The sequence below is a fragment of the Bicyclus anynana genome, chromosome 23 (assembly GCF_947172395.1).
Source record: "Bicyclus anynana chromosome 23, ilBicAnyn1.1, whole genome shotgun sequence".
Lineage (NCBI taxonomy): Eukaryota > Metazoa > Arthropoda > Insecta > Lepidoptera > Nymphalidae > Bicyclus > Bicyclus anynana.
In genome coordinates, this window is record NC_069105.1 from 12,382,600 (window position 1) to 12,399,530 (window position 16,931).

The 16,931-nt window shown below is 37.0% G+C and overlaps 1 protein-coding gene and 1 long non-coding RNA gene across 2 annotated transcripts in view; both read right to left on the reverse strand.

Moving 5' to 3' along the window:
• LOC112049154 (ubiquitin-like protein 3) overlaps positions 1–16,931 on the reverse strand; it is a 236,975-nt gene that overhangs the window by 54,672 nt on the left and 165,372 nt on the right. The window lies entirely within an intron of this gene.
• Positions 7,989–16,931, reverse strand: part of LOC128199371 (uncharacterized) — an 89,649-nt gene continuing 80,706 nt past the window's right edge. The window contains exon 3 of the long non-coding RNA XR_008252012.1: positions 7,989–16,078. This is a non-coding gene — a long non-coding RNA (uncharacterized LOC128199371). The remainder of the gene's footprint in view (positions 16,079–16,931) is intronic.

Below are 16,931 nucleotides of genomic sequence, written 5' to 3' on the forward strand. Positions count from 1 at the left end.
TTCGTAGCCAGGATTTCTTCCTTCTTCCTACTCCTCTTTTGCCTGTAAACTTGACCATCATAATGGTTTGAAGCAAACGGTATCTATCGTGTCGCAACTAATACTAGTTCTTTTCTTGACAGAATTGCACCAGTAAGTCACCCCAGTCAACTCTAGGTCAAATTTCCCCACGACTCCAAGTACTTCCTTTTCCAATTCTGGCATTAAAATCTCCCAAAATTATATTGATGTCCTCACTTTTTGAAATTCTTGATAGTTTGTTCATGTCTTCATAGAAATTTTCTGTTACACGCATCGGTCTATCGGACGTTGGCGCATATATTTGTATCATATAAAATCAACGCTTAAGTATTTTTTCAGCACATGGTATGACTAAACTGAAGGTAGGGATTTTTGAATTTTGTACAAAAATCGATATAACTTGAAAACCGTAAAATTTCGGCTAACATATATTGCGTTATTTTAGTAGGCCTTGATGTCAGCTATCACCTTGTCGTACTATTAGTATGTAGAAGGTACGAAGACACCTTGTATACGGCTTCTATACAAACAGTAAATAAATTAAAAAAAGCAAGAAATAAATCTATAGACGTAAGCCCCTCACAATACACGGCTTCTCCAAGTATTACCTACTGCAGAATGCGCAGCGTTCAATACATTACGCCCAAGGGAAATCAATCATCCACGGAGAACTAATGACTATTAATATCCGAGGAGTTCTGATTTACGTCTTTAGTCAACGATTCACGCAAAACAACGCATTAGTAGACGAATAAAAGAAAAGATGATTCAGTCAAATGTCGATATATTTTTCCTCTAAAAATTGGGGAATTTTATTAGAGGAAAAATATCTCAAAAAAAAAAATATCTATCATCAATGTAAAATAATAAATAAAATTGAAGTAGGTATTTTAAAATAACTTATGCAAGTAGCTATTTAGCTTCGCAAGTCCTCTGTGTTGAATTTAAAGTAACTTATGGAATTTTATTGAAGGAAAAATGTTTCAAAAATATTTATTGATCAATCCAATGAACATAAAAACTTGCAGCCTCGCTTGAATTTCAAATTAGCCAGACGATACTGAGCGTCAAAATCAAGGTCACGAATTTAAGTTATTCTGTCGCGACGTTTGGCGTGTACTAAGCGCTATAGACTCATGTTCAAATAAATTAGATTCTCATAAAAATTCACATCGAACTACAAGACGAGTTACTTCCTGGTTCATTTACCATCATCAGCCATTATGCATCCACTGCTGGACAGTTTCCTCTTATAAGCAGCGCCAGCCTTCTCTATTATTGGCTTTTTGATTCCTATCTATGCCAGCCACACACCCCTTACTCGTGCCTTCCTACTTGATTACATTATCTTTAATGTTCGATGTTTACGATTGTAGAGCAGAGCGAATTGTTTTATTTAAGTGATTGCTGTAGACTCCATATTGGTATAGTCAATCTAATACGGACGTCCCTTTGCCTTTGGATGTAGTAACGTCTATGGGTAAGCGTTTGACGAGCTCGTTGGTGTGTAAAACCGACTGAGTGTGTGTTTGTGATAAATAACGCTCTTTCTGTTTATACACACACCCATTGTAGCAAGTTTGTGCGAGGAAAGAGGCCTTGTCAGAGTCAAGCTCTAAATGTAGAAGGTCGTCATCAACCCATATTTGGCTCACTGCTGAGCTCGAGTCTCCTCTCAGAATGAGAGGGGTTAGGCCAATAGTCCACCACGCTGGCCCAATGCGGATTGGCAGACTTCACACACGCAGAGAATTAAGATAATTCTCTGGTATGCAGGTTTCCTCACGATGTTTTCCTTCACCGATTGAGACACGTGATATTTAATTTCTTAAAATGCACACAACTGAAAAGTTGGAGGTGCATGCCCCGGACCGGATTCGAACCCACACCCTCCGGAATCGGAGGCAGAGGTCATATCCACTGGGCTATCACGGCTTTTTATGTAGAAGGTACAAAGACATAACTTCTCTGTAGGAACGACTCCTGTAAAACTCAAAGACCACTGTTTGAGGAACGTCATATCCGAATGGAGATAAATATGGGTTGAGTGAGATCGTCAGTCAGGACTGATCTCTACTCTTGGCTGAAATCAACGCCTTTTTGACGTGAATAAATTGGGGAGCTCATTTACCGGCAAAGACACTGTTTTTTCAATGTCATTCTTTCTTCATCAGCAAAGACATTGGGCAAAAATTTAATGTGTTTGTTAGTGGACTTTGGTTTCAGTATAGGACATAAACTAAAACAATGTGATAAGCCAAAATTACTACAAGCCACTGAGTACTACGGAGTTACGGATATTTAATTTTGTAAAGTAAGTAAGTAAGTTATGTTTTTCTTATAGTATAAATCCAATTGTAACTTTTTCATAATAGAATTTATAAAATCAGAACAAAAAATATACGATATAAATATTTTTATACTGAACTTATAACGATATTCTCGTACCTACTTAGCGCCAATTTGCGCGGAGTTTTTTTAAAAAACTCTCGTGCGAATGAGGGCTAAATCTACAGAGCAAAACGTATGCAATTCTCCTATTCAGAACATTTCCATTTACTATCTCAACTGTTTATTGGACGAAGTCGAGTATTATGTGCACCAAATTAATATCAGTATTTATATATCAAACAAGCATGCATTCTGCAGCAGATACTGCAATCAGTGCATGAAATCACGTGTGCAGGGGTTATTGTAACGCACGAGCCTCGAACAGTTCTGTATGCCTAATGCCTACCCGATATAGTTGTGTTGGCTCATCAGCCTAGAGGGGAGCGTAATGAGAATCTGTATACATATTGCATGGGGATTGTTTTAGTTCGTACAATATACATTCTCTGCTAAATACCCTTTCCTTTATAATACTTATACTTAATTTTGTTGTTTTTAGTGCAGCGTTTAAAAGGCTTTTAATTTGAGTAAGCATTATATTTTTATTATAAGGAAAATTTTTTTTACAGGTTCGATCAGCCACTAATATTCTATATACTCTAAGAGGCGTGTCGCCGTCTTATATTTGAACGCTTTTTTAACGTCCGTTAAAAAAATCAATCAATCAATCAATCAATTTATTTATTTGCAGATACATGCATGATATATATACAGGTGGTCTCATGCGAATGGGGGTTTAGGTCGGGGTCACATTACGCCGGTGAATTTGCCGAAAACCGGTCATCAGGTGTTTACACTACAACGGACCTTACAAGAAAATGGGATTGTCAAGTGTTCACCTCAGTTGAATTTTGACCTGTGCAGTTCTAGCAAAAATGCCGGGTTCCGGATGTATTTTTGTCGGACCCTGGATAATGTGAAGAGCTTACATTAACTTATACAGCTACTGCAGACAGGCCCTAATTATATCTACTGTGCCCTAGCGTTTTACAATTTCCAGATTTCACATAGTATAAAACGTTCAGGCTGACTACGTCCAGTGTCCTAAAATGTCGAGTGTGCTAATGTGTCTAGTGAGCCATTGCGTCTAGTCACATAATGTCCAGTGTCTCTTAATTACTAGAATCCCAAAATGTCCAGTGTAGCATAACGTCAAGTGAGCCAAAAGGTCTAGTGTCACAATGCGACAAGTTATAATACCCTTTTTAAATGCGCTGCGCATATAAATCCGAAATGTACAATAGTCAGCTGATGTTTCGCAATACAATACATTTTAATAGGCACAAGTATTACGTAAACCGAAGTATTGAAAGTTAATTAGAGGTATTACAAAACAGAGGAGTGTTTTGCCCCAGTTCTCGAGTGCCATCATTGTAGTGTGGCACAGTAACGAGGGAGCTATAATCTACATTCGCGATAGATAAACTAGTACCTACCTTATCTTGTGTTTTGTAGTGTATTAGAATACTAGCGGTTGTCTGTGACTTCATTTGCGACCGGTTATTTTATTCCCGTTAGGTTTGTGCCTATATCTTGGCTATGATATCCGCTAGTTTAATGTCAAGTTAGTGACTTTATCAGTCATCTTTATCAGCCTATATTAAATGCCAAAATAACCATGCCGAAAGACATAATTATGATGAGGTATTTTTTTTTAATTACCACTTGCCTAGCCCTTGACTACCTACATTCTCACCTGAATATTAAGTAAGTAAGTGATGATGCAATCTAAGATGGAAGCGGGCTAATTTGTTAGGAGTAGGATGAAATCCACACTCCTTTCGGTTTCTATACGACATCGTATTGGAACGCTAAATCGCTTGGCGGTACGTCTTTGTCGGTAGGGTGGTAACTAACGGCCGAAGTCTCCCACCACTTGACTACAAGTCATGTACGTTAAAGTACTTCAATTATGTTCTTGGCGTAAGTAAGTGCCTCTTTAGGCCAGTGGTTAGCATCACTGCTTCGGATACGTTATAGTTCAGATCGCGAGAGCCAGGGTTCGAGTCCCGAATCGGGCTGTGTACAGGTCTTTTCTTTCCGAACCGTCGAAAGATTTAGCGTTCCGGTACGACGTCGCGTAGAAACCGAAAGGGGTGTGGATTTTCATCCTACTCCGTTAGCATGCTTCCATCCCTACATAATTCCATCAACATTCATTTATTTTTACAAACACTTTCGAAACCTCAGGTTATAATATTACTAGCTGACGCTCAATAATTCCTGTTCCCATAGGAATAATATAGCCTTCCTCAATAAATGGGCTATCCAACACTAAATGAATTTTTCAAATCGGACCAGTAGTTCCTGAGATTATCGCGTTCAACCAAACAAACAAACAAACTCTTCAGCTTTATAATATTATTCTATACTAATATTGATTGAAATAATAGTAATAATAACTAGTCGAAAACTTAAAATTAAAGTTACGAATTGGAGGAGTAGGTCTAAGCCCCACATCCCCTGTCATTCCACGGCCCTATATTGAGGCATTAAAATAGGCTGACCAATGTTCCATCAACTATGAAAAAAAAAACTTTAAAGATTACGTAACCATGTCCGTCTCGTTATGCGGCGAGCTTATAGAAAATCTGCTAGATCTCAACTTCAAGCTACAAAGTAATAAAAATGCAGATTATGCTTTAGTCGTAGCCGCACCGAATAATAGTGCTCAACGCTAACTGGGGCAAAACTCTCTTCTTTGTACTACGTCTAATTAAAGCGGCTTTTGATACTATGCTTTTAACCCGGGGCCGCTTGCTTCTATCGCCTTTTGCTTTTCTCCCGCCATCAAGACTATATTATACCTTGGCCAAAAAAAGTGCTTAAAACTTATTTTTCATGGACTTCAAACCAAGCGATCTAAACATTTTTTTCATTCCAAGAACTTCAAATATTTTTTGTACATTTGTTTCCGACACGCATAAAACGCTTAACGCCTCAACCCTTCAATACTCGCTGGTACACAAGATGCCGATTGGAGAAATAAAAAAAAAATGATATTATTTTAACATTCAAAACTTATTAGGTACGTAGATAGTGTTATCAGTTTTCATAACAAGGATTAAAACATAACACTTTTATTTTTAAAATGGCAATGATTTACCGAGCCATGGTGTAGGTACGAGCATGACGTTCGCACAAATATATCGGTCTACCTGCCTTCCGTAGGTAGGTGGTAGAATCTTTACTATCAGTCAAAAGTAACATTTCATAATTGCTTGTAAACTTTGATTTTGTCTGTAGGTATAGATGAAAGTGGCTTGATCAAGCCCATATCCAGTTGGCGCGACGCTACGTGTGACGTCACGAATTGAATGACATCGTTGTGAGTACCGCTCTCATTCTACAAGAGGCTCTGCCAAAAATGCTAATCTTATTTCAGTTATTATGAACTTTGCATCAGTTGTATTCACTCTTACTAGAATAGGAATTTAAACAATAACCTCTACCTCTTTCAGATATATTTAAATGTATTACTTAAAGTTTCTTTCCGCGGCTGTTGGTATGTGTAATCAATACTTATAGATTACTTATTTCTCTTTTGAGTAAAGATTTAAATTCACGTCACAGATATGGTATGTCTGCTAGTCTTAACATGAATCCCTTAATGATGCTCAATGTTTTTCACAAATCCCGAGGGTAAGTACTATGTTTTTTTCTGGGATAAAAAGTATTCTATTTGTTGCTCAACAACCTCCTCTACCTCCCAGTAAAAGTCCAGACAAACAGATAGACAAATTTTTTTTAAAAGTTTGTATGTTTTATTATTGCGTAAATAAATAAATAAATAACATAAATAAATAAATATACTTAAACAATACACATCACTATCTAGCCCCAAAGTAAGCATACAGAGTAGCTTGTGTTATGGGTACTAAGATAGTTGATATTATAATATTCATATATATTTATATACTACATATAAATACTTATATAATATATAAATACACACAGACACTGGAAAACACCCATGCTCATCACACAAATATTTTCCAGTTGTGGGAATCGAACCCACGACCGTGGATGCAGAAAGCAGGGTCACTACCTACTGCGCCACGCGGCCGTCAACTATAAGCACTTGCGAAAACACAGTTGTTTCTAAATTACAGACTACAGATACTTCAGCTTTATTTATATGTATTGATAAAAGTGGCTAACGCTTTTTTTGCTAGCGAAGGATAGTGCAGACAGTTGCAGGGTCGCGAGCGCGTAACATCTGCTCGCAACGGAGGGTCGCTCAGACCCCGCTGGCCTAGTTGGCAGCGGGCGACACGACGTCATGTAATGGGTTACGTTACTTGTTCGTTGCAACAACACAGCCTTTGTTGCGTCTGTGCCAAAATATGTAACAACTTTTTACACGTCTCCCTGTTGTTTTAAAAAAAATATTATACACATGGTCCCAAATGAATTTTTGTCAAAAAGTAGGTTAAATGGCTTTGTTGTAAAGGAATTTCGCCTGTGCTGTTTTATAATTGCACGTAATATAGATGCTACTGCATTTCGTTTGTACCTTATAAAGTTCTCTACAAATGCCTCATTAGTCAAAATTTTAACGTGTCCGGTTCCTGGGTGAAATATTAGTTTTTTTCTTTTAATAAATTCTAAATAGCATTACTATATAGGTATGAAGTTTTTATGAATCATCATCAGCGTTATCAACCCATATTCGGCTCACTGCTGAGCTCGGGTCTCCTCTCAGAATGAGAGGGATTAGGCCAATAGTCCACCACGCTGGCCCGTTCGAGAATCCACGCTGGCACGCAGAGAATTAAGAAAAATCTCTGGTATACAGATTTCCTCACAATGTTTTTCCTTCACCGTTTGAGACACGTGATAATTAATTTCTTAAAATGCACATATCTGAAAAGTTAGTGGTGCATGCGCCGGACTAGATTCGAACCCACACACTCTCTGGAATCGAAAGAAGAGGTCATATCCACTAGACTATCACGGCTCTTCTTTATTTCTTTACGAATACCTACAACTAATTTCCAAAATTCTTTTTTTTCGCCTTTTTTCAAGATATTTTTTTTCTTCAAAAGAGAAAGATTCCTGTATATTTCCCACACTTGATCATGACGCTCGCTGGCTGACAATAATAATTATCATTATTTATTATTATTTGTTACCAAAAGCTAACATTAAAACCTTCGAATCTACTTATGAAGACAGTATCTTCTGAATCTATCATAGAATAGGCCTATATAGGCCAACCAAGGCCTTGTAAATTAAGCCTTCTTGTTGCGAATTCAGGTGACAGTCATGTCTTGATATGAATAAACGCCAAATTCCGCTTGTAATATCATTATTCATTATCATAATTAAATAAATTTTTAAAGCAAAATACAGTTATGTATTTTATCAAAACATACACATCGGCTCATGGCCTAGGTCGTATCTATGATAGATTCAGAAGGTAGGTACATCTTCTGTCTGCGTCCAGTTCACAAGGGCACCTTGAATAACAATGAAAATTTGACGACGATGTTTGTCTGACTTCAGTAACAAATTTCGAATAAGGTCAGTCTATAAAAACGTAGCACTTCTTAAGTAAATGAAACAATAGCAAGGCAAGAAACACAGAATATCTTTATTTCAACAGAACACAATAAAACGAGAGCCTGCTATAGCCAGACTTACCTCATTTTATAAAGTCTGAAAGTTTGTCAGGTTTTTCCTCCTACCATCGGTAAGCCAATTATGGAGTTTGGTAGCTTTGAAAGGTTTCAAGGTATTTTCATATAAACAACGTTTTATTTGTTATGTAGTAGAAGTTTCCAGTGCTATAGTTATTTTTCATTCATTAAGATGACCAGATTTCAAAAAATTGTCCAGTATGGGACTGAAGTATAAGAAGTCAAATTAACTTGAAATAAAGAATCTACAGTAGGTATACTTTAACAAATGATCGTTCAAGTATTCAAAACCAAACCGTAATTACCGTAACCGTGATTGTCTACCGTCTGTACCGTACTTTATTTGAAGTTAATTTTACTTTTTACACTTACATTCATTTTTTACAGGACTATTTTTTGAAATCAGGTCACCTGATAAAAGAAAAATAATTATTGCACTCAAAGCTTCTTCTACATAACAAATAAAACGTTATTTATAATATAAATAGTACTATAGCAATTGATAATTTAATCTGTAACGTTTAACAAAAATCAGATCTTTAAAATCATAATTATACAGCAACAGCATTGAAAACACTAATTCAAGATGGAAAAATTATAAAAATCCGAAAAAAAAAAATTTACTTGGTCACTTCAAATTAGTTTTAGATAATTAGTAGTATACTATAGTGTTGTATCTGCCATTTGCGTTTTATCCATTGATTACGGGATACCCTGTATATTAATACTGTACTTGCTAATACGCATATAAATGATGGGAATAAAGTGTCAGCTTTAGCGTTGTCTATATTATGTGGGTAGGAAAACATACTACCAAACTGTCAGCCTTCATAAAATGAGGTAAGTCTGGCTATCGCTGGCTCTTAGTCCACAATGGAAACAACAACAGAAGTAAACAATATAAAAATAGTTACTTAACTTTGTAGTTACGGCAAACAAGATGTTGGAATTTATATCATTTTGATAGATGCTCGTTCTACGTAGTTTGGATTACATTTTTTGTTCTATGAATTTTAGCTGCACAGTTTTTGCTCACAAGTATAAATTCTTCCTTGAGGAAAATTTAACTTAATTAGGTTTACATGGTAACACATTGTTTGAGTCGTAGATGATTGATGGTTTTGATTTTTAAATAAGTTTGTCCTTATAATTCAATTAAATGTAGATAATAAATTTTAAAATACCCCTATAATTTTGGCATCGGTAATTTATATAACCCATGTTTTATGTTATTCATGTTATCTTGCCGCGATATTTAAATAAATGAACGCTAAATCGTTTAGCCGTAGGCTTCGGAAGTGGCTAGTTACTAACCATTTCCGAAGCCTACCACTAGACCAAAAGTAAGCCAATTTAGACAATATTAAATCTTAAACTGGCATGTGCTAGGGAATCGAACCCAGGACCTTACTGTTGAGATCCACAGCACTACCAACTACGCCAGAGACGTCGACAACTATGATACATGGAACCGTTAACATCAAATACGTGATACATTGACCAGCAGGCCAAATTCACTATGTTTGAATGTCTTCCGGTGCCTACTGGTGGATATCATACAGTAGGTAGATGACATTTGTCAGTTGATTTGATGTTTATTTTAATAGGTTGATAACAAAGACCAAATTAGTGAATAGGCCAGCTGGTGACGTTAATAATTACTGATTTTTTATTAAAATTGGTCATGCAGTTATTAAGTATCAGCATAAACAGGACTTTGCCGTGCATGCGAAATCGACGGATCAAATGGATTAGTTCCATTTATAGAAGTTTAGTTCGAAAGTAGGTTAAACGCGAGGTGCATGATCTATACGATTTGATTAGAACACGAGATACTGGCTTTGACGTCGCCTGTTTTGAATTCAGAGGGCCTAGTGGCAGTTTAATACTGTTACTATCGCGTTACCGTAAACGCGAATTTGAAGGAATTGAAACAGCGCCATCTCGTGGCACTACTGAACAACTGTTTCAATTCCATATAAATTCGCGTTTACGTCAACGCGATAGTAACAGTATGAAATTATTGAAAACTCCCACTAGGCATACTGTTGTTTCAGATAATTTAGTCCGAGTATAGTTCATTGTTTTAACTGAAAACGCTACATAAAAATACCAGTTAAGTTGAGAGAGCAACTTAGCCTACTCCTTTTTGAAGTCGGTTAAAAAGGAGAAAAATGTATCAAAATACTTAAAGCATAAACTATTGTTACACAATCTCGAGAACCTTTATTTAGTACTAGCTGACGCCGCGCGGTTTCACCCGCGTGGTTCTCGTTCCCGTAGGAATACGGGGATAATACATAGCCTATAGCCTTCTTCGATAAATGGGCTATCTAAAACTGAAACAATTTTTCAAATAAGACCAGTAGTTCCTGAGATTAGTGCGTTCAACCAAACAAACAAACTCTTCAGCTTTATATGTATATTAGTATAGAGTATAGAAGTTCTGATTTTGGTCCAGGAATGTTCGCTACCATATAAATCCCTTTTGTTAAGTTCCATTCACTAATCCTCTCTACGGTTTACGCAGTGGCGTTCACAGCGTGAGCAACTAGGGTATGCACTGTATTGTACAACTTGGTTACAAAATGAAAAATTCCCTCTCCAATGCAGATTCGTAATGACTCCTCAAGGTAGGCAGTGCATTTTTGCATTTATGGTGTGCACGAAAACGTAAACGAGTCAAATTATCATGATAACGTATACGAAATGCTTTGAGATTCATCATTATCAACCCATATTCGGCTCACTGCTGAGCTCGAGTCTCCTCTCTGAATGAGAGGGATTAGGCCAATAGTCCACCACGCTGGCCCAATGCGGATTGGCAGACTTCACACACTCAGAGAATTAAGAAAATTTTCTGGCATGCAGGTTTCCTCACGATGTTTTCTTTCACCATTTGAGACACGTGATATTTAATTTCTTAAAATGCACACAACTGAAAAGTTGGAGGTGCATGCCCCAGACTGGATTCGAACCCACACCCTCCGGAATCGGAGGCAGATGTCATATCCACTGGGCTATCACGGCTCAGGTATTCGCTTTGAGATTACAAGGCCATTTTTTTCAGCAATCTCCTACAAGGTAGTTACGAGATGAGTACCCCAAGATAGTCAATCTCTGTGTAACAATGCGCAAGGTCGCGCATCAATCAACACATCCTTACACCATTATGAGCCATAACAATATGGTTATAGGATTGAAAATACCATGCACCCGTCACCCGCTCCTCCAGATCACAAAGGGTATGTCGTCGACCGCGCAAATTGCGTTTTGCTGAATTTGGCGCTGAGGTCAGGTGTAAAATGGGGGCACTCGAAAACATCGAAGCAATTACATCGACAATGGAAAATATGGAAAGCTGTTATGGGAAAGTGCGTTAAGAAAACCGGTGATATGACAACAAAAGTAAGTTTAATGAGGGTTATCAAATCATCATCATTATTAGAAGGAAATTACATGGCATTTTTATGGAATTCTGCACACATTTTGGAACGAAATTTCTTATCGCGCGTTTGGGGGTTTTTAGACGGAGAAAATTAAGACCAATAGTTGAACAATTTTTACCCAACTGCGTAAGAAGGAGGGTAATGTTTTTGCTATAGTTGTAAGCCGTGAGTTCCAGGGTGGCGATAGCGATAGCGAACTTCGTTCCATCCGGGTCTTTTGTCACATGTTTTTTTTAGTGTTGCAGTATTGTATAAGCTTCTCGAGGGTTGGAGTTTTCTTAGATCAACGATCATAATCGGGAACGACAGACTTCATCACCAAGGCAAGAACCATACCTATAGGCAATCAGTTATATGTAATTTTGCGAAAGAAAGTCTAAAACGATATCCCTTAAACTTTTGAGGACTTATCTTTATTTTATTGAGCAAAACTTAATTACATGCGAACAAGGTTGCGAATAGGCTAGTTGACCTTTTTTTAAATGGTTTCAAATTGTTCATTAACATTCTACTAGATTGAAAAAAAATATTATTTTTTTAAGACGTGGTTACATGAAAATTAAAATTTTTAAATTTTTTGACAATACGAGCCTAAACGCCTGTCGGCCATGATGGTCTATATTTCAATCGTTTCTAGACGTCAAGCTAGCAAATTCTTTAAAAACGGAGCGTTTGAAAAGAACGTTTAGTACATCAAGTAACTCACCATGTTACTTTATGTACTAAACGTCACAATATGGACAATGGCGTTTTTTTAAAAGACGGTAAAAAACATTTAAAATACAACAAATACACCATCCCAAGTACATGTTTTTAAATTACAGCACAGCGTTTTTAAAACATGACGATTTTTATATCGAGCAGTGTTGCATTTATAATTTTGGGCGTTGGAAATGGAACTTTATTCAACTTCATACTATACGCTACGCCCGCCAACGCTGGGTTTTAACGCATCGCTTTTTTAACTCTCGTGCGAATGAGGCATTATGTTAGCCTACACTCTATACTACAGCCTTTCTTGATCAATACTGTTTACCAACAAACAAATTAAAAATGAGGGTATAAATCACTAGTCATTTCAATAAATTATAATTAACTTGTTCTTAAATTAATGAAAATAAATTTGATTAATAAGCTTAGAACAATTAAATATGGGTAATATATTTTATATAACGTTTAATAAACAAACCATACATAATTTAAAATAAATAATTTATGAAATGGCATGCGTTTTCTACCTTCATTTCTAATTTCTTTGTTGGTAAACAGTACTCATCAAAAAAGGCTGTAGTATAGGTCTCCAATAAATATACTTTACTTTATAATAGTCAAATTTCCACCACCCCCACAAACCGCATCTACTTGTATACCACCATAATAATAATTAATAAATTGTTCGTGTTGCATTATTAATAATTCACCAATTATCTGTGGTATAGTGAACAGCTATATTAATTCAAGTGCAAATAGGTCAATACGTACTGTTGCGGTTTGTGTAGTTATTACCAGGAATTATATTATAATTGGTTTTGATGTATTGGTGGAAATAAATAGCGGTTGCCCGCGACTTTGTTCGCTTGTATTATTCAATAACTAGTTATATTAAAAAGTTCCATGTTCAATTTTCATTGAACAAACCATATAGTAATGCAATGCATGTGAAATTGACCGGAAAAAATGGACCGGACTGTGTGGAGGGGAATCGTTAACAACGCATCGAAGGGACTGCAGTGCGGACACGACCTTCAGCAATGAAGAATGCGACCAAGAAGAGCATGTGAAATCTATACAATAGTAGCGGACGCCCACGACTTCGTCCGCGTAAAACCATACTCCTGCCCTACCCTACTACCCTACCATACCCCTACCCTACTCTACCTCTAACTCTATGTTGTCCATTTTTTCTGACGACCTCTCTAGCACAGTTGGAAGTGCTGTGGTTCTCAACACAGATGTCTTGGGTTCGATTCACAACACGGGTCAGTTTAGAATTTTATGTGGATATGACCTCTGCCTTCGATTCAGAGGGCGTAGGTTTCGAATCCGATCCGGGGCATGCACCTTCAACATTTCAGAAATTAAATAGCACGTGTCTCAAACGGCGAAGGAAATCATCGTGAGGAAACCTGCATACCTGGGAATTTTCTTAATTCTCTAGGTGTGCCTAAAGTCTAAAGGTTGCCACAGACGCAGGTAAAAGCATTCCTATATCTCTTTGTAAAGAAAGAACTTTAGTCTGTAAGCGCCCTTACAAACATCAAAACGGTCAACGCGTAATAACAAAGACATCGATGGAACCCCATCAGTCATAGACGATTCGTTGTAAATTACTTCGCTCGTCCGATAACGGGAGCGGCGGACATTCCTATGGGAAAATGTCCCTTTGATGGCACTGATGACGTCATTAGAGATACCATTACACTGCGTACCACCATAACTAACAACTATGGCTCTGTAATTAGAACTGTATACTTGAGCTCTTGTTGTTCAAGTAGCCAGGCCCCGTAACCAAGTGGCACTTCGATTCTCTTTCTACGATCGCAAACGCTTCGAAAACTAGAAAAATGTATAGGAATGACATTTGCTATAGACAGGTCACGTGATCAAGTTCTGTCATTCCTATACATTTTTCTAGTTTTCGTAGCGTTTGCGATCGTAGAAAGAGAATCGACGTGCCACTTGGCTACAAGGGCAGTATATTCAGCATCGATCCATCGAGTTTTTCAATTGGCTGCACGGCCGGAAGGCTTTGGGTTCGCTAAACGCCCATTGGACTAATATATTGGAATTCACATCCAGCTAAAACCATTCTGGGAAATATATAATAGAAACGCTGACTAGGGTTAAACTATTCGACGGTTTGGTGGCAACTGGCAGGTCGCTCGCAGCATGATGCAAAATGAGATCTTGCTGGAGTCTGCTGTACTTGTCGTCATGTGTTGTCTAGATTCCTGCGTTAATCCATTCTTTATGTAATATATCATGATCATCATCATCATCATCATCATCATCATCATCATCGTCAATGTCCGCCGATGGAAGACCACTGCTGGACATTGGTCTTTGGTAAAGACTGATACACTCGGAGTTTTAAGTCTACTTTTAAGTTTAAATGTTATCTATTTACCAAAGCATATTATGAAAATTAATATGTTTATTTATTCTATTCTAATATTATAAATGCAAAAGTAAGTCTGTCTGTCTGTTACCTTTTCACGGCTAAACTGATCTAGATGAATTTTGGTATAATTGTAAATGGAACCTTGGAGCAAAACATAGGGTACTTTTTGGCCCTAAAATAAAATAGAAGGGGGTGAAACAGGGGTTGAAAGTTTGTATAGAAAGTCCTTCATTTTTAAAGATACATTTTATAAAATTTGTTCATAAATCATAAAAAAATACGAAATATAAATGTGATTCAAGATTTTTTTTAAATTCAAGTGGTGAAATGGGGGTTGTAAGTTTATATTGATTTCCACGCGGACGAAGTCGCGACCGTCCGCTAGTCTATACCTACCTAATATAGAGACAATAAAATTATTATTCATAATAAATTCTGAGAACGTATAACACTCACGTATTGTTTAAAAAGATACATTGTAACACAAAGTCGTCAATTAGTTCGTCTCGCTGATAGTAACCGAAGGGCCAAAGCTCGTAATTGCTTCACAAGACAACGGAGGGGTCTAATAGACCCGAGATAAGGGAACCCGATGAACAATCGAGCTTTATTCAATTAGAATAACTTCAATTTATACATTGACGATAGTAGAATATCAATATTTCAGTTATGTAATGGTTGAACTTGGCTATATTATCTATACTAATATATAAAGCTGAAGAGTTTGCTTGTTTGATTAAACGCGCGAATCTAAGGAACTACTGGTCCGATATGAAAAATTCTTTCAGTGTTAGATAGCCCATTTATAGACGAAGGCTATAGAATATATTATCCTCGTATTCCTACGGGAACGGGAACCACGCGGGTAAAACCGCGCGGCGTCAGCTAGTGTGTAATATAACTAAGCTGCCCGCGACTTTAAACGTGGTAACTTTATGATTTTTCTTGAGGGTAACTTAATACCGTTGCCTCTTTTGGTAATTCTGTCAATTTGTTGCATTTTTTTTCATGCAATATAGGCTAGTGCTTGACTACAATTAAGCCTGATGGCTAGCATTAATGCGGTCTAAGTTGGAGCGCGCTTACCTAGAAGATGCCAATTCACTCTTGCTTTGAAGGTGTTTAATTATGAGTGTCAGGAAACAAACGGATTTACAAATATAAAATGGATATATATAAAATTTACAGTAATTTTTTTGTACATTGCCTTGCGGTTATCCTTAGGTCATTTGCTACATTTAAATTATTCACTAATACCTATAGATTAAGTTCAATACAATCAGTCCATTTTTACAATTATATAAAACTTATCTTATGACGATTAATTAAGATTACGTACTTATACATAAAACAATATATTGTGTCACTAAAATATCACTCGAGTCTCACTATACCTTAGTAACTTAAGTAGCCTGAGAATGCATGAATTCCACAAATAGCTTTGAATCCATTACCTGTAAAAAAAGAAAAAATACTTGTTAAATAACGCTGCGTATTGAATACCAATAAAGTTGTGCAAGTACATATGATAAACAAATAAACAATCAAACAAATAAAACAAAAATTGATTGAATTTTACACGAGTATTAAGATGTCGTTAATAATATAGGTAGGTACGATTTAATTTTGACGGGATTTACAAAACGGAGGTCATGGGTTCGATCCCCGGTTGGGCAGATTGAGATTTTCTTAATTAGTCCAGGCCTGGCTGGTGGGAGGCTTCGGCCGTGGCTAGTTACCACCCTACAAGCAAAAACATACCGCCGGTACGATGTCGTGTAGATACCGAAAGGAGTGTGGATTTTCATCCTCCTCCTAACAAGTTAGTCCGCTTCCATCTTGATACTACTTACTTACCAACATGTGAGATTGTAGTCAAGGGATAACTTGTAAAAAATAAAAAAAAGGGACAAAATGGCTGCCGATCGTTTACTTACAGAGGAAATAAAAATCCCAGCAGAATAGGTGTACGTATAACAAATAAATGTAACAAGAACTGTAGTTTACTTGAGAATCCAATTTCCGATTCCAATATTTGCGATGTCGTCGAAAGCGCTCGCCGATAGCAGGAGATATGAGACGGAGACGCGGACGAAATACTTCACGGACGGACGACGATGGCACGGACGGAACGTAAATACCACACTACCTTCAACTTTACGAAGTTACCCACTATTACTTCAAAACATACTACAATAAGTAATAAACAAGACCAAGAAGCCGAAACTTCAGTACAAAGACTTTTGAACATATGAGATTACTAGCTGACGCCGCGCGGTTTTACCCGCGTGGTTGCCGTTCCCGTAG